Genomic DNA, 26,126 nt, shown 5'->3' with positions numbered 1-26,126 from the left:
TAGTGAGTGGGAGTCCATGGGGTTGGACCCATGCATAGCCTCCATCTTTGCCACCACAGCCACTTCATTCACATGCCCAAGGTGAATGTCAACTTGCAGGGTCATTTTTTCCAAGTGGTTATTTAGTGCCTCATCCAGGGGATGATCTCCAGTGGGCATTGATATGTGATACAAAAATCTTCACGTAGGGTAGTTACTTTAATATGTCCATCCACATGCCCCACCCTAGATCCCCTAGTCCCTAATCTTGTAATCTTTTTCATTCTGCACACCTGCCCAGTTGTTAGATGATCAGCCATTTCCCAGGAGTCCATATATAGTCTAACCTCACACCACTATTCTTCCCTCACTGGAGCTTACCACAAACTAGCAGCATGGATACTTTTGAAAACAGGCATTTCTAGATTACATGGCGCAAGTGGCTGGACTCCTTCTCCAAAGCCTGGACTTGCTTCAGAGTCCCTAACACTTCCGGCCGCACTCAAAGCAGGCAGCCTTTTGTTTCTGTGTGTATGCCTGGGTGTGAAAGAATCTTTTTCCCAAAGCTGTAGAGGCTCAAGGGGCACTGTGCTTCCTTCTACATGATAGGATTGCTAGAAAGTGAGTGAACCAGGGAGGAAAACCTCATCTTAGCCCACACCTGTGTACTGTGAGAAGTCAGAACCAGCACGGGGTGGGTTCTCCAAAAACAAGAGATAGTTCGGGGTACAATCTAGGTGTCAGGGCTAGAGGGGGAAGCAGGGTTGGGAGGAGGAAGAAGAGGAGAAGGGAAATCCCCAAATCTCAGCCAACAAGGCAGGGAGTTGGGGGGCGGGGGAGAGCATCGCCCTTCAGTGTCCTTCCAGTAGTCAGGCTGGGAGGGATGGGTCTTCACCCCTCCCCCAGCTCAGTCACATACCTGGGCGGCTCTGGGGAGGGCATGGCTGGAGAGCAGCAGCCCCCTGCCCTTGAGACAGACTCTTAAGGAGGAGAGGGTATCTGCATAGAGCAGCACGTTCTAGAGGGTCCAGGCTGCAGATCTCCACGTCTTCTCCAGTCAGGAAGTACCACATCCACAGGCAGATCGTAAGGCACAATTTCAGAGCACACGACACCCAGGACGGCAGTTGTGTTTGGGTTGTATCCCTCTCTGCCCTCCTGGTCACAGTGAGGGGGACCTCGTAAGGCGGGCTCTCAGCTGCGCATCTGTCTGCTTACGTCCTTCCTTCTCAAACGCTCATCTTGCCTTCGGGGCATGTGTTTGCTGTGCATGGCATCTGCATACTTTATGAATATTTCACTTTGTAGGTAGCCTGCCCCAGGCTGCAAGCAAAATGCCATGTGCCCTGCGGGCCTTCATTTAGATAATAATTAACTAAAAGGGAGAGAATGGCGGCCTGCTGTGAGCCCAAAATTAGTTATATTCTCTCTCTGTCTCTCTCCCTCTCCCTTTCTCTTTCTACCCCACTCTCTCGTCTTTCTCCCTCTCTCTCCACCTGTCTCCCTCCGTATCTCTCTCTTGCTGTCTATTTCTGTTTCTCTGCGTCTCTCTCTTCTTCCCTCTTTGTCCCGCGCTCTGTCTTGCCCATTTCCCTCTTCCGTAGCGCTCTCTCTCTCTGCCTTTCACTCTGTGTGTCTCTCTGTCTGTTTCTGTGTCTCTCTGCCCCATCTCTTTTTTCTGTGTGTCGTTCTCTATCTCTCCCCCTCTTTCTCTCTCTGTCCTCTTTCTGTTTTTCTCTTTTTCTCTCCGTGTGTCTTTTTCTATTCCGTCTCTCTCTGTTGCTCTCTCTTTTTCTGTCTCCTTCTCTCCCTCTCCCTGTCTGTCTCCTTCTCTCTCTTTCTCTGTCTCCCTCCGTCTTTCTGTCTCTCTGTCTCTCCCTCCGTGTCTCGGTCCCTCTCCCTGTCTCTCTCTGTCTCTCTCTGGGTCTGTCTCTTCACCCACTTTCACACCTCGGAGCGGCCACTGGAGGAGGGCCCGCCCTCGGCTGCCCACCCCGTGCGGCTTTCACGCGTGGCCTGAGCGTGTGCGGAGCAGCAGGAGGCTCCCCGCGGCCCCGGCGCGGGCTGCCTGGGGGGCCAGAGCTGCAGCCGCCAGGCTGTGTCCGGGCTCCGGCCGCCCTGCGCCCCTGGGGACCCCGCAGGCTTCGGCCGAGGCAGGGAGGCAGGGGGGCTTCCTCGGGCGAGGGGAGGCCGTGCGGAACCGAGGTGACCGGGCGAGGGGGCGTCCTGCCGCCGCAGCCCCCATGGGTGGGCGGCGTGTGCCTCAGGAAAGACCAGACGGGACCTGCTCGGGAGCTGGGCGCCGTCCGGAAGCCGCAGTCGCTGGAAGCACCGCCGCCCTCCAAGGCCCCCGAGAGTGCGCGCCCAGCGGAGGCCAGGCCATCGGGGACACGCCGAGGAGCGCCTCAGGGAGGGGCGAAACTGGGCGCAGGGCACCCGCGAGGGGCCGCTGTCCCAACCCAGGCAGGCAGGGGGAGGCCTTGGTGGCATCCGCAGCAGGGGAGCCAGAGAAGGCAGGTAGAAAGGTACTGCAAGGATATTCAATCAAATCGAAGCAAGAAATGGGGAGCAAGAGAGAGCAAGGACTTGCAGGCGATTTTCAGGTGTAAAGAGAGGACGGTTTGGGGATAGGCTGATGTGTTCACCCGTGTCCAGGTAGAACTACCTGTGGGTGATCAGGCAGGTAGGTCCAGCAAGCTGTTGTGTGTGTGGATTGAAGCTCAGGTCTAGACCTGCCTTAGAAATACAAAGGCAGAGTCAGCATAAAAGTCGGTGTGGTGTCTGATGGGGTGGTTTGCCCCTCTCCAGGTGAGGCAGCCGCATCTGCCTTTGTACCTTTCCTTGCTGGCAGGAAGGGAAACCAGTAGGAGGTGTACATTCTGGGGAACAGGTAGGAGCAGCTGCCTAGACTTGCAAACTGGAAGAAGTCCAGATAAATGCAGAGGAAAGGAAAACCAATCGCTCAGAACAGTTCCCAAATCAAATCCCTTCCTTGGCCCTTGGAATAAAGAGGAAATAGAAAACAAAGAATGGCAGAGGGTTTTAAAATAAATCATAATTAGTAACACACACTTGGGCTCAGTGTGGGCAAGCAATTAGACCGCTAATTATATTGAAGCAGTGTGTGCATGAAGCCAAAGAGTATCACCCCAAAATGGGGAATGCAGGCGGGGGGGGGGGGGTCCCAGCTATTACAGAGTTGCCTGGAGGGACTAAGGCTGCCAGAGGGACACTTCCAGGCTTCCAATAGTTAAGAAAGTAACGTGTGTGTGTGTGTGCGCCTTAAGATATGATGGTTCCATAGCTAAGGAAGCCACTGAGCAGTTTTGAGCACCTACTTCTAGGCAGAATGGAGGAGATATGGATCCCCTAACCAGCACCACTTTCTTTTTAAAATTTTATTACTATTATTATTTTTAAGATACATAGATCACACAAAATGTTACATTAAAAAATATAAGAGGTTCCCATATACCCCACTTCCCACCCACCCCCGCTCCTCCCACATCAACAACCTCTTTCACCAGTGTGGCACATTCACTGCATTGATGACTACATTGTGGAGCACTGCTGCACAGCATGGATTATGGTTTACATTGTAGTTCACACTCTCCCCCAGTCCATTCAGTGGGTTATGGCAGGATAGATAATGTCCTGCATCTTTCCCTGCAGAATCATTCAGGACAACTCCAAGTCCCGAAAATGCCCCCATATCACACCTCTTCTTCCCTCTCTCTGCGCCCAGCAACTGCCACGGCCACTGTCTCCACACCGATGCCACAGTTTCCTCCATTGCTAGAGTCACTTAAAATGTGCTGCCCTCCAGCTAGACGTTGCCCACTACCCCAGGCCCTTGGGGCTGGATTTGTGCATAGCAAGAGCTCCATCTAGTGCTTGATGCTGGGTCTTTGGGTTCCATCCTGGTGGCACAAAACAGGAGCCTTCCAGGGTGCAGACGTCTGCAAGTAGTTGGAGGATTGATTCCTGGTTAACCATATCCAGAGCTTCTAGCAGGAAAAGATCGAATATTCATTAACAGTGGAATTATACGAACAGGCCAAGCAGAGGAAATTCTTTTTTTTTTTTTCCTGTTAACTGTCTCCCTCTTTTGTAATTTAGTTCCTATGGTCTTTTTTTGTTTGTCTTCAACAGCCTCATGGCTGGTGCAAGGTTTGCAGTTTAATTGTGTTTTTCTCTGCTTTTTAATCCCTCCTTTTCTCACAGACACGAGGAAGGATGGCTTCTTTCAGAAACAAAGGATTCTGGAGTCCCTTAAGCTGGGGAGCCAAGCGCAGTACATTGACCTAGAAGAGCCGTGATCGGGAACCCCTGGAAAGGGCATGAGGGGGAGTGAGGGCCTTGTAGAAACCTTTCCTTGCCTCACCACTTCTCCCACCGTTCTCACCTTTGTTCTGTCTGTCTGCAGTTCACATACGTGTGCACACTAACAGCCCCTGTGCAAAGAAGCACTGTGCAATAAGAGGTGAAACAGAAAACCAAGAAAAGCCAGGGCAGGGCTGCTACGGTCAGTTCTTGAGCAGAGGAAACTGGGGGCAAATTTTTTTCATTGTTTATGTAGAGAGGAATCTGGGCTGCAGTGCTGAGGAAAGAGGGCCAACTTGAAGAAACAGAAGGCAGAGGAGAGCTACTGAGCAGAGAAACCAGGAATTAGGACTGTGGAGGGTCTTGAGAAGATGGGAACCTTAGGCAGCTTTTCAGCAAAGCCTTGAGGCTTTTAGAGCCTCCCCTTGGGAGAGCTGATAACTCAACGTCCAGTGAGTTTTAGCTCCAAATACTAATATACAGAACAAGCTGGCTGTCAACCCTGCAGAGGGTGATTCAAGGCTAAAGAAGAAGGAAGGAAGTCAAGCCTCCACTGTAGCATTCACTATGAAATCAAATGCAGAAAGGGAAGGAAGAGCTGCGTCTCTTTCCCTGGCATGCAAGTTGGATGGCAAAACCCCACAGATGCAAATTATCCCCATGGGTCTCCCTCTGACACAGACCACATCCCCCGACACTAGAACGCCTCTCAGAATTTAAATGCTCTGCCTATTTTGCATGTATATACAGAAACAAGGTTGTTGCCAACACTTCTAATGGAAAATGGTAGTCTGAATACAAAAGAAAAGCAGACTATCTCACCTAAGAAATCAGAAATAAAACTGCAAGAGAAGCAGGAACAGCTTGAGCAGAAACTCTTCCCTGAGCATAAAAATGAGTTGAGCTGAGCAAAATCATAAATGTAAACCATCCACAACACCTTTGCCACAGGGGACAATGCCACAGAATGGAATTTAATGCTAAATGAATTTACACCTATTCTAGCCGCAGAGCTGTAAAAGAGGTAAACAAATCAAGGTTGTTGCCACCGTTACTGAAAGATACCGGCTGAGGAAACCTAAGAAAGTGTATAATAACCAGTTAATCTGGGTGTGGGATGCCTTGGGGTCCAGAAGGCCAGAGGAGGTCAAGGGAATCACCCCAACAAGCATGACTTAGAGGTGGGGGAATCAGTCCAATTTACTTTCCTCTGGCACCTTAAACGGCAATTTCCTTTTTCTATGCAGAGGTTGTAGAACTCAGACTTTCCCCAAAGTCACTGGAAGACTATTGATTACAATCAGAAAACCTGCAGAGGGGTGAGAATATAAAATAGTGCAGCCATTATGGAAAGCGATATGGCAGTTCCTCCAAAAGGGAAGCATAGAGTTACTGTACAACTCAGCCAAAGCTCTCCTAGGTGTCCACCCAAAGACAGTAAAAACAGCGACACAAACAGAGACCTGCACAACAGCACTGCTAGCTTATATTCACAGTCCCCGAAAGGTGGAAAGCCCGCAAGCGTCTATCACCGGGTAAATGGATAAACAAAATATGGGATGTACAGGCAGTGGAATATTTTTCAACTGTAAGAAAGAAGGAAATACTGAGACACACTGCAACATGGAAGAAACTTGAAAACATTATGCTCTGGGAACTAAGCAAGGCACATAAAAACAAATATTGTCAGATATCATTATAGGAGATATCTAGAAGTAGAAAATCCAGAGACAGAAAGTAGATGAGAGGTTGCTGGAGGAAAGGGGTGGAGGGGAGAAGGGGAAGTCTGTGTTTGGTGGATATGGAGAGTTTGTAGATAAAATTGGTTTTTAAAAAAATCATGGTAGGGGGGAAATGGGGTTATTTCCATAGCAGAGACTTAGTGTCAGATAAACCATTGTGTCTCCTGCTTGCTTCAGTGACAATTTCAACCCAATACTAAGGGAAAATGTGAGTAGAAGAATCGTCCTGGGCTTGAAATCAGAAGATCTGAGTTCTTCCCCAGCTGCCTGGCACTGGACGAGTCACTCCGGGAACACCTGGGACCTCAGTCTTCTCTTCTATATGGGCAGAGAGACTTGCACCGTATGTTCTCAAAAATTCTTTTCTGTTGTAATACAGGGTGTCAGTATACTTTAATGTGCTGAAGAACAGAGCAAGGAGTGGGTCCAAATGGATTGTGCTGAAGACCAACAAGAGCTAATGTCCACTCAGAGGTATAATACTGTAACTTTCACGGGGCTTATTTGTAGTTCCATTGTGAAGAGCCGCCATTGTAATCTATAGTAAAACACAAAAACAAAACAAAACAAAAGCACATTAGCCATTTACTTCCGTGAAAAGGCATGCAGTTGCCTCATTTTGTAAGTGCATTTCTAGAAATCCCATACTAAAGTGGATCGTTATGAACCAAATACTATTTTCCCTGTAGGAAGATTGCTATAATTGGGAATTGTGTTCTACACCGAGAACTTGGCTTCCAATAAATCATAGACATAGCTAACAATATGATATAAGGAAAAAATATAACTATAAAATTCTATAACCACTTAAAATAGTAAAATTGTGCTCCAAGTAATATAAAATGGGCATAAGTGTATTGTACATGTTGATTATACAAGGGACCCCAATGTGCTGTAAAGTCTACTTGAAACACATAAAATTCTAACATTAGCGTACCATAAATTCGACCTAAAACCAGCACCCTAGCTATAATAAATGTAATTAAACATTAAATGAACAATAATTTTGTTCGCCTTCTCAGAATTTAGAAGGACTTGTTGAGACTGATTTGGTTAACTTGGATCTCTTTAAAAAGAAAAAAACAACAAAAGTACGCTTATGGGTTTTGTTTCCTTTTGATAATTTCTTCTAACGAGCAGAGGTTTTTGAATGGTTCCACAGTTAATGGAGAGGAGATGCCAATACACATTTGTTTTGTGAAGAAAATGATGACGGCATTTTTTCCCAAAATAAACATCATTTAAATAAAAGCTGATCTAACATGTCTCCCCTTCACCCTTCCCTTTCTCCTCCTTTAGTTCAAAAGTTGTATTCTCTATTAGACCCAATAAAGGCCAACCAATAAGAGAACAGTAAGTGCTACTTAAATCACTCCACATGACATGTTGTTGACAGCTATTAGAGACCTTCACACCTTATTGGAAATCTGGAAAACAATTACAAGTCATTAGAATGACCTTTAAAAGAATTTTAAATCTCTCAGATAGAAGACAGTAAAAGGAACACATAGTGACTGTCCACAGCTTTCACAAAAAACAAAATAGTTTTCTATGTTTTCACATACCTTACAGTTTAAAACTATTATGAATTTTGATTATCATAGCTATCCTATGTTATCAATATTTCAGGCACTATGATTTCCTAACTTACAGTTGAAGAAACAAAGGTTTAAATGGCTTAAGGGACTGGCTTGGATTACAAAGCTAGATAAAAGCTTAGGACAGGAAGAGGATGTGGCTCAAGCATTTGGGCACCTGCCTACCTCGTGGGAGGTCCTGGGTTCAGTTACTGGTGCCTTCTCAAGAAGACAAGCAAGACAGTGAGCTGATACAATGGGCTGGCTCAGGGAGCTGATGCAACAAGACAATGCAACAAAGAGACACAACAAGGAAACACAATGAGAGACATGACAATGAGGGCAAGGAGGTGGCTCAAGCAATAGGATGCCTCCCTCCCACATGGGAGGTCCTGGGTTCAGTACCTGGTGCCTCCAAAAAAGAAGACTGGCACACAGATAGTAGACAACAAGCACAAACCATGGCAGGGGAGGAATAAATAGTAAATTTTTTAAAAAAAGCTTAGGGAGGTGGTGTACACAAGTAGTTCATGAAGATGTATCCTTGAATCCTAAAATAATACTAATGGAAGGTCAACTAAGAGCCCACTGCATATAGGAACTCCTCTAGTAATATTCAGTTCATTTAAAATCACCTTGTAGTCCGTGGTCATCCACTCTCTGCAGAGATACTACTAATGAACAGGGCTAATTATCCCACAGGACAGAACACTCTGTTTTTTTGACAAACTGTCTTAATTGTTAGAAAAGTCTTCTTTCCTTTATCCTAATTCTACTTTCTAGCACCTCGGAAAACAGGCTGGTCCCTCTTCCACATAATATTTCAAATACTTGAAGATAGCTTTCATTTCTTCCCACTCTCTATTTAGGGTTATTTTCTAAGGTAAATTTATCTGGTTCCTTCTGTTATTGTTCATATGACATAACTATAGACCATTCAATCTCTTGGTAGGCCATTTTCTGATTTCCTAGGCCACCCCTAAAACCAGGTGCCCAGAGGTGGCCATAAAACTCCAGGAGCTTTAGGGTAATGAAAAAGTTTTAGAAATAGATAGTTGCACAGCATTGTGGATGCAATTTAGGCTAATGAATTGTATGCTTAAAATGGATAAGAAGGAAAATTTATGTAATATGTAATTTATCATAATAAAATTTTAAAAGAATAATAATCCAAGAGTAGTCTGACAGGTATCTGTGTTCTGGACTGAAATTCTCTTAACATAGCTTAAAATCAAAGTGATTTTTGGCAGACATATCATGGTGTTGGCTGTAGTTGAGCTTGCATCCAACTAAAGTCTATGATTTTCTTTTTCATGTATTCTATTATCAAGCTGGTTCTCTCCTATTCTAATCATATTAGGTTGTGACATTTTTGAGTATGAGAGGCATATATTTATCTATTCAGTGTTTCTCAACAGGAGTGCTAATGAAATTTTGGATAAAACAATTCTTTGTTATATGAGTCTGTCTCACATTAGCAGAAGGCTTAGTATTTCCTGGCCTCATGCATTACGTTTTCATGACAATCAAATATGACCCTGTATACCTCTAAACACTGCTAAGAAAGAGATATCACTGCAGTGGAGAATTCTTTCCAAATTATCAGTTAAAATATTTCAGCATGGAGAACAGAACCTTCTACCATACCAGTATCAGATTTCCTTTAAGGTTGACATGTATTTTGTAGTACACATTGTTTGTTTATGATTTTTCAACCAGCTATTCATCCACCTAAATGTCCTACGAGTAAGCCCATGAGTTTTACTTTCATAGGCTGCTCAAACAAATACCATGAAATGGGTCAGGTGAAAACAAAATGGAATGTATTTGCTCATGGTTTCAGGGTAGGGAAAAGTCCAAATCAAGGTGTCATCAAGGCAGTGCTTTCTTTCTGAAAACTGTAGCATTCTGGGGCAGGCTGCTCTTGATCCTTGATCCTTAGCGTAGCACTTGGCAAGGCACATGGTGGCATCTCCTGGTTTCACCTCTCTCTTCTGGGACCTGTTGATGTTCAGCTTCTTGCTTCTTGCTTTTTGTCTGTCTGAATTTTACTCCTCTTATAAAGGACTCCAGTAATAGAATTAAGACCCATCCCAAATGAGGTGGGTCGCATCTTAGCTCAAGTAATCTCATCAATATGTCCTACTTACCATGGGTTCACATCCATAGGAATGCATTAAAATTAAGAACATGTTCTTCTGGGTTACTTGCAACTTCAAGTCACCACACTCCACCCTCTGGATCCTAAAAAAAACACTTTCTACATGCAAAATACATTCATTCTATCACAACATCCCAAAAGCCTTATGTCATTTCAGTAACAATGTTAGGTAGGAAGTCTCATCAAAACTGGTTATATGTGGGAAGCAGATTTGGCTCAACTGATAGAGTGCCCGCCTACCACATGGGAGGTCCAAGGTTCAAACCCACGGCCTTATGACCCGTGTGATGAGCTGGCCCATGCACAGTTCTGATGTGCACAAGGAGTGCCGTGCCACTCAGGGTGTCCCCACATAGGGGAGGCCCACGCACAAGGAGTGCACCCCATAAGGAGAGCCACCCAGTGTGAAAAAAGTGCAGCCTGCCTAGGAGTGGCACCGCACATATAGAGAGCTGATGCAGCAAGGTGACGCAACAAAAAGAGACACAGATTCCTGGTGCCGCTGACAAGAATATAAGCAGACACAGAAGAATACACAGTGAATGGACACAGAAAGAAGACAACTAGGGGAGAGGAGGGAAGGGAGGAGAAATAAAATAAAATAAATAAATATTTTTAAAAAATAGGTTATATGTGTTCTGCCCTGGTGCACAATTCCTCTCTGTCTGTGGACCTGTGCAACCTAGAGAATAAGTTATCTGCTTCCAATATATAATGGAGGTATAAGCTTAGGATAAACATTCCCTTTCCAATGAGAAAAATTAGAAGTAAAACAGGATTCGCAGATCCCAAACAATTCTGAAACTGAGCAGGGAAAAAATCCATTGGATTTCAAGATCTTCATGTCACCTGTAGGTGATGTTTTGTCCTCCAGGCCAGATGGAGCAGCACCCCACCCCTTCCAAGTGTTCGTGCAGTGGCCGTGTTCTCCCCAAATGCTGGGGTGAAGGTTCCACCCTGTCCGAGCATCAGGATGGCAGCCCGGAGCTGCACAAACCCCGTGGCATAGTTCCCATCCTCTCTAGCTTGAGGTAGTAGCACTCTCCCTGAACAATGGGGCAGAAACCGCACCCCTTCCAAGGGCAGAGGTGCACCTGCTCTTTCCACACACACGGGTGTTCTGCGCTCTTGGCCCGAGGAGATGCCTTTGGTTCAGATCTCAGCTTCCACAGTTCTGCTCTCAAAGCCATTCTTCCTCCAATTTGTCACTTGCCTGCCCCGTTTAGTCCCCTGCCAGTGGTTCTGCTCACACAAATCTTACAAAAAAAAAAAAAAACTTGTTGGTTTTGCATGTAGTTCACAGGGACCCAAACCACCAGGCAATAGAGCCTTCCAGAGATCTTTCCTGTATAACTGCATATCCAGTCTTGACTCCCCCTGAAATGGCTGCCTGGTTCCAAGTTCCGTTAAACCCTCACATGGAGCGCTATTCTATGGGGACTCACTTTCCAGAAGCTGAGAATTTTCCAGGCCGTCAATTTCTCATTTCTTTGTGCCCAGGCATTCAGGTCTCAGCTTATCCCTTTCCTCTTGCATTTTACTATAAGCCTCAAGGAAAAACCCAGCTGCACTTTCTACATTTAGCTTGGAAATCTACTCAGCTAAATATCCAAGTTCATCACTTTCAATTTCTTCCTTCCATTCAACATCAGAACTTTATTATGCCAAGTTCTCTGCCAGTTTAAAACAAGGATCACCCTTCCTTCAGTTTCCAATAAGACGTTCATCATTTTCTTCTAAGGCCTTGTCAGAAGTACCTTTAGCATCCATATTTCTACCAACAGTTTCTTTAAAGCATTCTAGGCTTTTTCTATCAAGAACCTCACAATTCTTCCAGTCTTTACCCATTGCCCTATTCTAAATCCATCTCTACATTTCTGGTATTTGCAATAGCAGCACTGCACTCTCCTGGTACCAAAATCTATTTTAGTTTCCTAAGCTGCTCAAGCAAATAGCATGGGCTGGGTTATGTTAAGCAATGGACTTTATTCACTCACAGTTTGAGGAGGGGGAGAAGCCCAAATCAAGGCATCATCAAGGCAATGCTTTCATTCCAAAGACTGTGGAGTTCTGGGGCTAGCTGTTGGTGATCCTTGGTCTTTAGCTTGCCATACGGCAAAGCACACGGTGGCATCTCCTGGCTTCTCCTTCTCTTCTGGGCTCCATCGAGGTTCACCTTCCTTCTCTCTAGGCCTTTCTCTCTCTGTCTGTCTGAATTTCACTCCAAAGGACTCCAGTAATAGGATTAAGACCCATCCTTATGCTTTAAGCTGCTAAGTTTTGGGGCTGTTACACAGCAAGAGATAACAAATTAACCATGCCGAGAGGTTTGAATATTGTCCTGAAATTAATAGAAAACCAAGATATAATTTTAAATGAGAAGACAACAATTTACTTACTGGAAAGGTTATTAGGTTAGTGATACAGAAAGTAAAATGAAAAGAGGAGTGGAAGAAAGAAAGAGAACCCAGAAAGATACTGCTATAATAAACCAGTCCTGACCTGATAAAGAACTGCACTAAAACATTTGAAAAGTAAGAAAAAGGCAGCTTTGAGCTCTATAAAGGAGCCCAGGTTTCTGGTTTAGACAACTGGGTAGGCAGATGCACATTCATTGAGATAGAGAACACAGAGAAGGGATAGGATTTAGACTGCAATGAAGATGGTGTTAGATTTGAGCATGATAGGATTAAGAGCTCTGTGATATACCCAAGAAGAGATATAAAGATGCATAGATCATCTCAGAGCTGGTATGGGTTATAAGACTCATCAGTGTGTCACTGGCAATTGAGACATGGTTTAGCACAATCCCTGCCCCATCCCTCTACCTCACCGCAGACAAGAGAGAGTGGTATAGGAACAGCAGGAACCAGCAAAACCAAAGCCTTTTTAACCAAGTTTCTCCAAAACCCTGAACTGGACATATGAATGACTGAGCCCTTCCTCTGTTGTCAGGAAGTGTAAAGATTCTTCTGCCCAATGAGAAAATCACTCTGTACCCCCAAATATTTGGGGAGAAAAGAAAATCTTTAAGTATTCCATGACCATTTCCATTTTACTTACTGCTTTGCTTAAACCTAATACTATTACTCCAAGTCTGGACTCTCCTTGCAGAAATCCAGGGTTGTTGAAGACATAAATGAGTATCTCCACCAAGCCCCAGAAGGAATGAAGAGCAATGCTGCTATGGGAGAGCCTCATCATAGGCATCTTTCCCAGGGGAGAATACCTTAAAGGTAACAAAGAGACGGAAGAGAAAAGACATGAGACATCTGTGCTTCTCCACCCTCTGGAGGGTCTCTTCAGTGATGTGCACTTATCGCTGAATTCTTCCTACAGCCAGCACAGCACCCTGGAAAGAGCCCTGAGTATAGTACCTTTCCGCTAAATGGCTCATCATGACCTTCACTGTCCCTGAAATGTCCAATCCCAGCAAATGAACTACAACAAAGGTGGCAAGGATGAAGTCATAGAGGGGGCTTTTTCTAGCAGGGTTTGTCAGAAAGGTTGAAACAAAGCCCACACTAACAATTCCGTGCTCTTCTGACAGTGCTCCTTGCCCTGGAGTTTTCACAGCAGCAGGCAATGGATTAAGACCGTGGCTGTTCTGGATGCTCCTTCCCCATCCCTAATGAACCGTCCTTGTGGGAGTGCCGACCAAGTCTTACGCCTGCTGTCAAGAGTGAAAATAGAATATCCTGCAAGGAGATGAATTTGTCTGCGTCTGGAAAGACATCCGTCATTTTATGTGTGTTTGTTTATTTTCCCTTCAGGAGAAAGTGAGAGGAAACTAAATGAGCTTTTCTCACTTAAGAACAATGTGAAATTCTGAATGGTGGGGCAGCTGTGGGAGGATGCTAAAGCAGCCGTGAGCTGCTTACGAGAGCAAAATAACTCAAGTCAGAGAAAACCTGGAGCAGAGTATGGGGGAGAGCTCAGTATCTGGGACCAGAAAGATGCCTTCTCCCTGCTCTGTTGACCTTAATCCTCAGCAGTGACGTGTCTACAGGGGTCTTTGGGGGAGCTGGTGCTCTGCAGCTTTCCTAGCCCCTAGAAAATGCTTGTTGATGTTTTTCTTGCCTATTCAGTGTCTTTCTTTGGAAGGGCTTCTTATTCTGTGGTCCCTAGACCCCCAAAGGTGTCCAGGGACAGACTGCAGGGAGTTCATGAACTTGGATGGCAAAAAAAAAAACAACCCAAAAAAAACAAACACATGTATATTTTCAGTAATCTCTAGCTGAAATCGAGCATTTTCTAATTATTTGGGTGTATGCAATGAACCATAGGAACATTAGCAGTACCTCCACTGGTGGCTGTAATATTTTATAAACTTTGCTGAAGCTTAAGAATAAAGGAATCACAAGAATCAAAGGGAATATTAAAAATTAGATTATTGTCGATAAATCTCCCAGAACCCACTGGTGAAGTGTCTCCACAGGAATGTGGAATGGCCATCTCTTCTCTCAGCTGACAGCCTTTGGCCACGTGGCCGGGCTTGCTGATATCTCAGGATAGGAACCCCTACAGCTGCTCCTCTTTCCCAAGTTCATCCCACCTCTGTCTCCAAAAGAGGAATCAAGAGCCCATTAGCCTCATAATATTCTCTGAAAACAGTCTCCTTTAATTTTTAAACAGACTATCAAACATCTAAGTCTGTAGTGTCTACATTTTTATTATTACCCAGTTCAAGACATCCCAAGAAGTGGTATCTGCCTTAAAGTTGCATGAACACAAAGTTTAAAAAATAAAGTGATCTTTCCAGGACAAAGCAAGCTTCACAGCAAAAACTCAGGCATCTACCTTAGAATGTAGAAGCTACATATTATTCCCCAAAAGGTAAATTTCAACAGTTTTAAGATCCTTTTTCGATCTCATGAAATATGGAGTAATGATTGGTAGCTTTTAAATAAAATTTGGGGCCAGAGATGGGGGGGGGGGTCCCTATAAGAAGGAATCGTTAATTCTGGTATTCTTAGGGAAGATTAGAGAAGGCTCCTTGGAAGTGGTGTCATTGGAGCTAAAATGAAGGTGCATAGGTTTCTGTGGATACTGAAGAATAGCTAGCAAGCTCATCCTCTGGTGACAAAGAAGGGTGAGAAAAGGAAACTGAGAATGCCTTACTAGGCCCATCTCACCTCCATTAGTTTTATTGAACCTTGAAATGGCTTTTGAAGTTAACAATTATCCCCAGAGTTTACAAAGTTAGGTACTTAAAAAAAAAAAGGCATTAAAGTTTTGTGAGTTCTCCAGTTAATCCATCAAACACATTTCAGCCTTAGGTAGCAGTGTGTAAACTCTATCAAGGGCATCTGAGGTTCCCTAGGAAGCATCTGTAGCCAGACAAACAGATGACACTTAATGGAGACAAATAGAGTCTAAAGAAAGCTAGAGAATGACCTTTCGGGCAAGGTGTGCAAATTGGGTGATTTTTGTGGAATCCTCTTGGAGTTGAAAAGGAAAGTTAGGGCGGAGGAGGAGGGTCAGAGAACCTGTGGGAGGAAGTTGGTGTAGCCCCGCTCGTTAGATTTGCCATCCACTGTCTGCCCCTGTGGCCCAGCTCATTGTTCCTGACTTCTTCAGCTCCGCAAAGGACCCTGGAACTACACCGCCTCCTTCCAAAGCGTGATGTAAACAAGCAAACAAAACAGCGAAGGAGGCAGCTACCAGACTACTCGCCGAAGGAAACAAGACAACACCCAGATCTTCTTACAAACCCCTGGGTGTGGGGGAGAAAGCTTTAGGAGTTCTGTGTAGTTTGGGGTGGGGGGTAGTTTTCCTTAATTAAATGAAGGCTAATGAAGCATTAAAGCAATCCCCTTGCTAATTAATAGAATAAAATTGAACTTGCTGGACCTTTCAAATGCTGTGAAACCCTCTGCTTCCAACGTTCTCCAGCTGAAAAGGTCTCCAGCCCAACCTGAGACAATGGATTAAGGAGAAGTGGAGCAGGGGCTGGTAGGAGTAGTGGCACCAGGCCTGTGCGAGGTCCTGAAGCAGGGCTCACTTGTGCCTAAGAAGTGGTCCAGGATATGTTTTGGGCGACTTGCTTCAGGTTTGTGCCCGTATCTCCAGTCTCAGAGAAGAGCTATGGCACTAGCATAGGATCAATGCACATTTGTGGAATAACTAAATGAATGAACACTTACCTGCCATATAGACCCTGTTTTTTGTAATCTTCCTAGAGGGTCTGACTTTCCCTCATCAGAATGTGAACCACCTGCAGTCCGTAGCAGGAGATAACTAGGGAGGACAGGAATAATTTGGGAATAGAGATTAGGAGACTTGCCTGTGTCACCAGCAAGCACGGAGAACATGGCCAGGTCCACATCAACCAACTTTCTTCCCGCTCTAAAGATCTAGATGAGAAGGTGTCTGTAAAAATTGTATCCTTGGTTCTGCCCATTTTACACCAAGCAGAAGCACTTGCTGCAATGGTAGGTGCTTTGCAAGGGCTCAGCGGCTCTGCTAGAAGTTATCAGGAAAGCTGTTTGTTGTCTCCTGTAATTCTGAGCTGGAGGCATTTGTCTCAGGCCCGTCTCAGGACAGCGCATTAAGCAATGTCGTCCAGGGCCGTGCCACTTAGGAAGTTTTGCTTATGTCAACATTATGGCCTGTATACATTTTTCTTTCTTTTGCTGGGGGCAGCTGAAAGTAAGTGACACTAATTTCTCTTCTGCAGTTATCCAAATATTGCACTCACAACACAATCCATAAACATAATGACTATGCATCAATAACACAGAGGAATGACAGAAAGACCATAAATGTCACCCCCCAAAATTTAAAAAATAAAAAGAACTAACAAAAAGTGCTGGCAAATGGTAGGTCCCTTATCTTAATTACAGGCTTATTTGCATTTAAATGAAGGTTATTCTATAATTACGGCTGCATGTTTTGTGTTGGAGTTGAAATACCACTCTGCAGGCTGTCAGCCCATTTCCTTTCCATTTTCCCTCTTCTGTGTAATCATTTGACAGAGGCAGGCACAGAGAGGTGCTGGCTCTTCCATCCCTTTCCAAAATCCTCACTGCCACAGGGCACCTTGCAGGTCCCCGGGCCTCTGACCTGAGTCCTTCGGGGGGAGGGGCAGGACGGGGCCAAGAGAAAGGGAGAGAAACGTCCTCCACCCTCAGCACACGGCCACGAGGTCCACCAGCCGGAGAGCAGAATTCACGCAGCCTGTCTGTGCACTGGCTGGAATCTGGGGAAACGCAGTCCCGCCTCTGTGCCCCCACTGCCCCTGTCGCACACTGAAACATCCATCAGCGAAGACTCCCGGGACGTTTCCTGTGTGCCAGCACTACGTAAGGTTTTATATAGTGAGGAAGAGAATAAAATGCTGAGTATGATGGAAATGGTCCCTGTTCTGGCAGAGCTTGTGGTGGGGGACGGGACTCAGAGAGAGAAGTTGACCCAAAAATGCCAACCCAAAAATTAATAAAACAATTTTGAATTGTGATTAAGTGTGATCACTAAAACAAAGAAATGCAAATGTTGAGGCAGAATAGAAGGAATGGCAAAGGACACATTTGGACATAGTGGTCAGGGTGAGAGGGTGGACGACTTGGGGAAGAAGAAGCAGCCATGCAGAGATTTGTGGGAGAGGTGGAAGGGGATGCTCAAAGCAGAAAGAATAGCCAGCACCAAGTCCATGGGTCTGGGAAAGCTGTGTTCTAGGAATCTGGGCGGAGGGCCCTGGAATTGTTGTTGCAAGAGAGGAGGTGGGGATGATGTGCAATGAGGTTCAAGAGGGAGACAGGAGATTTTTCTGGCAGGGCCTTGTAGACCCAAGTAAGTCAAGTACACTTCCTCCCAGATGCTTACATAACTGAGGGCAGAGATGTCTCCCAGCACCTACACAGTGCCGTGCCCAGTGGGCTCTCAAACCAGTGTCAACAGCCTCACTGAGCAAAGTTTCTGCAAAGCATGGTGGGTGTTTTACTACATCTAACAGAAATCTTCAGGTATTGTGACTTGAATGAGATTAGGGTTTATTTTCCTCACCTAATGAGAAGTCCAGATGTGGGCGCGGCTGACATTGGTTGAGTGGGTCAAGGATATCAAAACTGAGGTCTCTGGAATACTCTTGGTCTTTGTCTCATGGTCACAAGTTTGTTGCTCCAGCTCTAGTCATCACATCCTAGTTCCAGGATGAGGGAAGAGCAAAAAAAGTGCATCTATCAGCTGCATTAAACAGCTGTCCGAGGAGTGCCACCTACTTTCACTGGTGTCTTATTGACTAGAACAGTGTCACATGTCTACCTTCAGCTGCAAGGAAAGCTAGGAAACGTATTCTTTATGGTTGGCTGTATTGCTGTTCTTAACACAGTCATGTTTGTAAAGAAGAAAGACAGAGTGGACCAGGTCAGCAACTAGTAGTCTCTGTTGGGGATGGGGGCACACGCTCCAGCCGATACCTTGGATGGGATAGAGCTACCAGAGAAAGGAAGATTTTTCAGGGCCTTTTACACTTACAGGATGGACTGGAAAGGCAATGGGGAGACCTACTGGGTCCAATGTCACTGTCTTTCCCGTTCTAGCAGGGATCCCCTCCTACTGGGGGAGGGGGGCCTCATAAGCCAGTAGTAGATGCCTGAAATTCAAAGAACTGCCTATCCCCTTGAGCTTAAACAAGAAATTTAACACACTGAGCCACGCTTCCGCCAAGCACTTAGCGAATCCCCAAGCCTTGGGAGAATGTGTCATGGGACAGATTATGTTCTGAAGTAGAAAGAAGGGGAAAAATAATAAAAGAACTGAAACAGGACCATGGCTGCTGGAGAGACACAACAGGGGAATCAAAGCTAGTCCCTAAACTTGAGAAAGATTCTTTAGAGCAGGAGTTCCTAAAAAGGGGTCTGTGAGCTTAAATTGACATTCAAAAAAAAAAACATTTTTCTTGTGGGGAAGTGTTGGTGCAGGTGTGATGTATTTACTAAATAATACATGGTATAGTGTGGACTTAGTCAGGGTCTGCGGTTTCACCTGGCTGGCAAGGGGTCTGTGGAACAAAAAAGGCTAAGACTCCCTGCTTTAGAGGAAGTGATGCTTAAGGTGTGATGAAAAGGATCAATGGGATTCAATTAAATAATGAGGGAGGGGGATGGGGACAGGCAAGAATCCCCAACGTCCTTTGCAAATATTAACAAAGGAAAATTAAATTGGAACAAACGTCAGTCTTAGCCATCATAGCTCTCTTTGCTAATAGATCAGAAATTCAAACCTATTGGAAAGATTCTCCTTTCTCTGACTGCTCAAGGCTCTTTCTAGGCAGATGACAGGGTCACTTGGATACCCTCGAGTTGGGCATTTGCTGTCTGAGCCTGATGTGCAGGTAGGAAGGAAGGCTTGACCTGAACCCACGTGGACAAGTAGCTCTCCCTCTGGATGGGGCAGAGAAACCCAGTGCTCACAGCTAGTCCCGCCCGTTCAGTCCTAGCACCTGCTGGGACTCATCCCTGTCCATCAGCAGGTACACCTGGTACAGCAGCTGTACGCAGGGACGTCGTCCAGATGCCCCAGGCACACCTCTGTGTGCCTCCTCCCACAGCTGCAGGGAGGTCTTTCCAAGCACGTGTGCACGGACACACACACACCATGTCAATTCCCTGCTTAGGAACCCCAGTGGGTGAAGTCCACATGCTTTGGCGTGATTTAAAGACCCTCCCCACTCTACCCTCAGCCTGCTTCTCCAGGTGAGCTTCCCAGTGCTCAGCTCCTCGTCTCAAGCCAGGCTGAGCTGCTTGCCATTTCCTGAGCTTGTTCTTTTCCCGGCTCCGAGCCTTTGCACACCCTGTGCCCTCTTCCTGGCATGCCCCACCCTCACCCCTCTCCCATCATCCCATGGGCTCCTTCTCATGCTGTAAAAGCTCGAATTTATGTCATCTCATCCCAGGCGCCTCCCACAATGTTCAATTAGAATTGGAGGTTCTTTTCCTTTGTGACCTTAGAGCATTTTCATAATGGCACATTGTCTGCCCTAGTGCAATTATTCCTCCAAATATTTACTTGGGTATCTGTCTCCCCGGTTGCGCCCTAAGCTTCTTAAAGCTTGTAACTGCGTATAGTGCCTGGCACATCATAGGGCTTCAGAATGACTTGCTGCATGATTCGCCGTCGTCCCATGCACGTCTGACTTTGCTTCTGATTTCTCCAAAGCAGCCGGCTCGAGCCCCGCATTCTGCCCCAAGCTAGTGGAGGGCTTGGCTGTGTGCCCGTTCCCACACATGCCTGCTGCGATTCAGCGCCAGGGTTCTGCTGAGCGCTCCTCTTCCCACTGAAACACTCCCAGCGCTGGAGGGCTCCGGCCTTCTGCCGAGTCCCCAAGGAGTGAGCCGCGGCTGAAGGACGAGGTGGCCCCGGGCCAGCGCCGCGTCTGCGGCTCCCGGCCAACCTCACCTCCTTGGGTGACTTGTTCAGTTCAGGATGCTCCGGGCGCCCAGAGGCTGTGAGTGGCTGCACAGGAATGGCTCTCCCTCAGCCTCTCCTGCCACCCCCACCCCTGGCTAAGAGCAGCTCCGGACCCCCGTCCTGATGACCCACGCCACCGTGGAGGGAAGAGGTGGCTGCTCTCCTCAGCAGCCGAGGGACCTGGGGTCCACTAGGCCAGGCTGCTCTCCTTCTTCACCATTCCTTCCCTCAGGACTGCCCTCCGTGCCTCGCCCCTTCCCCGCCTCCTCCTTTCAACGGAGCGTCAGTGTGCTCTCCTGACCCTGAGAGGGGCAGGGAAGGACCCTCCCCCAGGGGCAGTGGCTCCGATGCTTTATCTTCCAGAGCTGTCATTTGCATTCCAGCCGGCCCTCTCCCTCTCGCTCCTGCTCAGTGTGTTTTGATGAGCTTCTCTCTGCACTCATATTGTCTCAGTCGTTAACCACCCATTTGCAAGTCTGTAATTTACTTTTGATCATTCATTTTATGAGGCGCACAGGGTGAAAAGCCGATTCTGCTCTTCCTCCCCCACCCCCACCCCCCTTGCTCTGTCCAGGGTGCAGCTAAGGATTGCCTCCAGGCCCTGCCCCCTGGCTTCATCTCAGGGACAGGCCTACGCCCCCTGACCTACCTGGGAGAGATTTCCCCTCTGCCTCTCCTTCTCCTGTGGTCCGTTAGCTCTTTTTTTTTTTTTTCCTGTAGAGATTAGCTACTCTGGGAAATGGAATCGTTGGTGGATGCAATTATTTGTGGGTCTATTGATATGATAACCCACCACTGACCGCAAGGGAATGGCTGGCAGAGTGATTGGAAAGCAATCCTCAGCTCTGCCAGGAGACGAAGCCCCGGGAAGAGGCGTCCTCAGCCGGGCCCGGCATTGCCTTCCTGGGCGGGCACTGCTCAGCCATTTTTTGTTCAGCAGGAACCAGCCTCAGCCCGGAATGAGAAGGCAACCGCCTGCCCGACGGGAGCTCTGAGAACCTGGCTGCATCTTATTTCCTCCCATGGCCATCAGGACTTCCAGCGAATGGCATCTACGGCCGCTCTCTTACCAGAAAAGAAAGAGTGGGTGGCAAAAAAAACCCACAGGCGCTTTAAGCCCCGTGTGGGGTGAGTGTCTCAGGTTTCTCCCCCACTCATTTCCTTCCTATTTTTTTCTCTTCGGAGCAAACACTCTTCCTAAGGCAGAAATGAGCATGCACGTACTTTCTTCCTCAGCTGCCCAGACCTTCGTCCAAACCGTGTCGCAGCTGGCATGGCCGCAGGAGACCCTTGGGCCCTGCAGGCAGTGACCCCTTCCCCTCACACCCCCCCCCCCCCAGGAGCACCTCGAATCACCTGGCCCTCTCCACCCCACTCCTCCAGTCCTTTCGGAAACTCTTAGGGCCTCACAGTGTCAATGGAGCGATGACATATTTCATATATTTCATTTTATGGTCCAAACTGGGAACTTTCAAAAAGTGAAAGGAGGAGCTAGTAATAGGTGCAGTACAGGCATAAGCCTGAACCCTGCCCCTGGAAAGCCTACGTACACTGTGAGCCATGAGGTCGGTCTTTTCCTGTAGGACAGGGCCTGGGTTTATGTAAGGATTTTCAACATGGTGCTACGCTCTGCTGTGAAACAATGATTTGGCTGTTGGTTTATGGTTTGCTGGTTTTCAGTTTGCACCAATGGTCTCAGATAACACACCATGGAACTTTGCTGGATCCCAAGAGTCGATGTAAAATCCCTAGGCCGAAGGATTGTTTTGTGCCTTCAGGAGGCATTGGGCACAATGAACTCCGTAGGTGTAGTTCTCAGCTGCTGCAAGCTTCAGGATCTGAGAAACAGCATTCTGCAGATACCTTTGGCCTTGAGAAACCTGACGCCAAGCCACCTCACCCAGGTGAGAGCACCAAGGAAGATTCTAAACAGAGGGGGACACACCTCCAAAGCCATTAACAAAATTCTAAGCAGAGCATGGAGCTTATTCCTCATCCCTCTTTATGTGAGGCCAAGACAGTCTTTAGAGGAAATTAGTAAATCTAACATATCTTCACTGCTAAAGTCTTAAAAGGAGGACCTATCCAGCAAAGGAGCTTTCCACCCACTCCTAGGACATCGTCAGTCTCAAGGTCACAAAACACTACCTTGTTAAGGGGCCCACCTACCCAAAACTCCACCATAGCCCATTGGGAGGGTGTCCCCATGCTTATTCTTAATTGCCCTCTAAGGTCCAGCCTCCTCCTCTCGCCAGCCTTGCTGCCCAGCAGCCCCCAAATCCTGTCCTGTCTGCTGCAGCCGAGGCTCGCCCCCGCCCACCCCCACACAGAGCTCAGCTCCTCCGCTGACCTTTAGGCATCTTAATCTCCAGCATATGTGGCTCCCATTCAGGACACGAGGCAAGCTCTGCTCCCGACCCCTTATGGCTCTGACCATGAAGTACTCCTCTTTCTGGAGTCCTGCGGTGGTTAGATTACCCCTTCCGGGTCTCTCATTTTTTCAAGGTATGTCCACTAAGTCACTCCAACTAGATTGAAACTCCTCGAGTTCAGAAATGATTTTTGTTGGGTCACATATTGGCAATTTCATGTAATTCAAACTAATTTATTTCTCGTATAACCCTCCCCCTGCAATGACTCCTAATGCTATACTAAGTGCTAGGCATGTTGGAGGGGCTCAGCATATACGAGTTAAAGGGCTAATTGATGCACTGTTGGAAAAACTCCATCCACCCAGTACACTGACGCGGATAATGATTTAGTATGGACAGAATTCTGCCTTGTGGAAACTTAACTAAATGGTAATACCTGGGTATTTTAATTAGTAATGATTATTCAGCAGCTCAGTCCTAGGGGACATATGGACTGCACGACCAACAGATGAAAGGCTCAAGCTTCTGGTTGAAGGCAATGAAGATAGGAAAAAGAAAGAGGAAGGAATAAGTGGTGTAAACTCTTAGAAAGTGTAGAAGTGGTTAGATAAGCGGCTCCACTTGCTGTTTTCATTCTTTCCTTGTATCACAGGCACGTGTGAAACATGTACCGTGGGCCCGTCCTTTGCTGGGTATTGGATGTACATTGGTGAATAATGCATAAGTTACAGTAAGTGTGAGTGTGGAGACATAATAAGTTTCTACCCCCTGAGAGTTCACAGCTGGCCCAGGTGATACATGCAGAAGCAGTGAGATTTGATACATTGTAATAAGTACCGTCACATAGATGTTACTAAAAGCTGTGGAGGAAAGAAGGGGTTCCTTCTTCCTGGGAGAATCAGGGAAAACTTCATAAAACATGAGACTTTTGAGCAGGGTCTTGAAGGATGAGTATGTATTTGCCAGATGGGAAGCTAGGGGACTGTATTCCAAGTGGAGAGAATATGTGCAATAGCAAGAAATGGTAAGACGGAAGAAGGAGCAAGAAGGGCAGCTGGATTTGTGTGGTCAGGGGTCAGGACAGCTGATGAAAAGCTCAGTTTGGGTAGAGGATGGGGTGGGAATCAGAGGGGAAAAGAGAGAATACAAAATCTGAAGAAGTTAGGGAGAGAAAGGGCAGGAACCAGATGGTGCAAGTGGCTAAACAACCCTGGGTGGTAGCTCAGTAAGACAGTGCTGTCCTCCGCTTCCTGACAGCCGCTTCCTGACAGTGGTGCTCCAGCTCCACCCCTCATGCCTGCGTCCACCAGCAGCATAGAAGACCTCCGGCTCATGACAACCAGCCTCAGAATGATGAGGTCGCAGAAATAAAAGCACTTCTTATGTCCCCAATGTTTATCAAGCATGTATCAGAACTGGGAGTGCAAAGGTAAAGAAGACACTGTGTTAAGAAACATTTCTTGACCCCTACTGCTAGCTTATGGTCTGGAAAGGAAGACGGAGAAGTAAAAGCACTCCTATGAGCATGGAGATGTGGTAGGTGAAGGCAAAGACGATGATCCAGATGTGGCTACATCAGGAAGGGGCTTCAGGAATCTGGGGGCGGTTATATTCAGTTTTAATTATTATTTTGCTGATTCATTGCTATTATTATGGAGGTCCATAATTGTTTAAACTAGATCCTATCTTTAACTCCATAATGAGATCCATGGGGACCAAGGCATGAGAGTCACGTCTTTTTAATTTTTTCTAATATTTTTATCTTTGTCTTTATCTGGCCTAGTAATATGGAACTTTTAAATTTTGCTTCGTTTCCCCCCTTACCCTCTCAGAAACCCCAAATTTAAAAAAAAAAATGAAAATGAGGCAATAAAACAGATCATACCACTTTCCCCCAAAGTTTTCTCACAGGCATTTTTGTTGACTGTAAGTTGCAGGGTATCTATTTCCAAGTCCCACTGAAACATAAACATTTAGAAAAACATAGATATTAAAATTGTGTGTGTGTGTACATGCATGTGTGCTACTACAGATCCCAGGAAAGTGAAAAAGCATTGAATAATCTCAATGCTAAAAAAAATAGAGACTAAATGACTTGGGTGCTCTTCCAACCATGAGTTCTACACTTTGCCTATTGATCTCTCCACTGACGACTGCTCTCCTTGCCTAACACCTAAAACAAAACAAAAATCTCTCTTTTCTCAAAGAAGGGGGAAGAGAACAACTCTTTGATGGGCATTGTTTCCTCCCTGGTGCTCTGGTCTTCTCTCTTTGAAAGAGTAGTTGACACTTCCTATTTCCATTTCTCACATCATGATCGCTGTGATAGATACCGGGTGACTGCCCTACCTCCACCTGCTTCTTCCTAACAGAATCCAAACTGGCTCAGGTTCCAGGTAGCCAGGTCCTTCTAGGCTGGTCAGGTCCCTCCCAGGCTTGAGATGAATCTTGTTTCTCTAACCCAGCAGTTTTCAAACTTTTCCATCTAGGGACTGCATTACTCTCTTACAATATTTGAGGACTGCAAAGAGCTTTTGTTTGTGTGGATTCTATTTCTACTTACCATACTACAATTTAAAACTGAGAAATACTTCAAATGTTTATTTGCAAATTCATTTTTAAAGGGCAGTAATAAAACCCAGTACATGTTAACATAGATAACATTTTTTTAATGAAAAATGACTACATGTTCCAAAACAATTTGGTAAGACAAGTGGCATTGGCTTAATCTTTTGTAAATCTCTTTAGTGTCTGACTTAATAGAAGACAGCTGGAATCTCATATTTGCTTCTGAATTCAATCTGTTGTAATATTTGTTTTGGTTGAAGTATATGAAGAAAATCAAATCCGTAATTATACAGGTATGTAATTTAAAAAGAGAGATTTTCCTTTTCAGGTAATTGTGGATATTCTTCTTTGATATATTAAAACCTGAAAAGAAGTAGTTTTATAAAGCCTAGTTGTGTTGTAGAACCTGAAACTATGTCAATGAACTTTCCATATTCTTTTGCATTAAAATCCATTTCTTTATCTCATTATTTAAATGGATCTTCTACCCATTCATGATTTTCTAAGAGAAAACATTGGTTATTTGGAAAATATTGGTTCACTGAATTATATAGCTCTTCCAAATGTTGACATATATCACTATAAAATATTTTTAAAAGCATACTCATTAACATTACCATTAATTTCATTTAAAAAAGTTTTGAAGTGTTGGGAAAAATCAGTCTCAGGGTAGAAAGTACAAGTTTTTCCAAAATTCTAATTTTCATTTGAAATTTCTAATTTTATCAGCAGCAGCAACACAATCAACTGTTTTCCTTGAAGTGGCTCACTTAATTCATTTTTGAGAAAATGCCTGCTAAATACCCAGGTCTGAATAACCACAGATTTTCAGCTCTTCTTTCAAGTAAAAATTACATTCTGTAGAAAAAGTGGCTACTTCAGCTTACAACTCAACCACACAAGTATTTTGCCTCAGAAAAACTATCATACTTCGAAATACAACAAAAGTATGTCATGAGTGCTTCTCATTTTGTCATACAGAATATCAAAAGTT

The sequence above is a fragment of the Dasypus novemcinctus genome, chromosome 27, assembly GCF_030445035.2.
Source record: "Dasypus novemcinctus isolate mDasNov1 chromosome 27, mDasNov1.1.hap2, whole genome shotgun sequence".
NCBI classification, from domain to species: domain Eukaryota; kingdom Metazoa; phylum Chordata; class Mammalia; order Cingulata; family Dasypodidae; genus Dasypus; species Dasypus novemcinctus.
The sequence above is the reverse complement of the archived record's forward strand: the minus strand, read 5'-3'. Positions refer to the sequence as shown.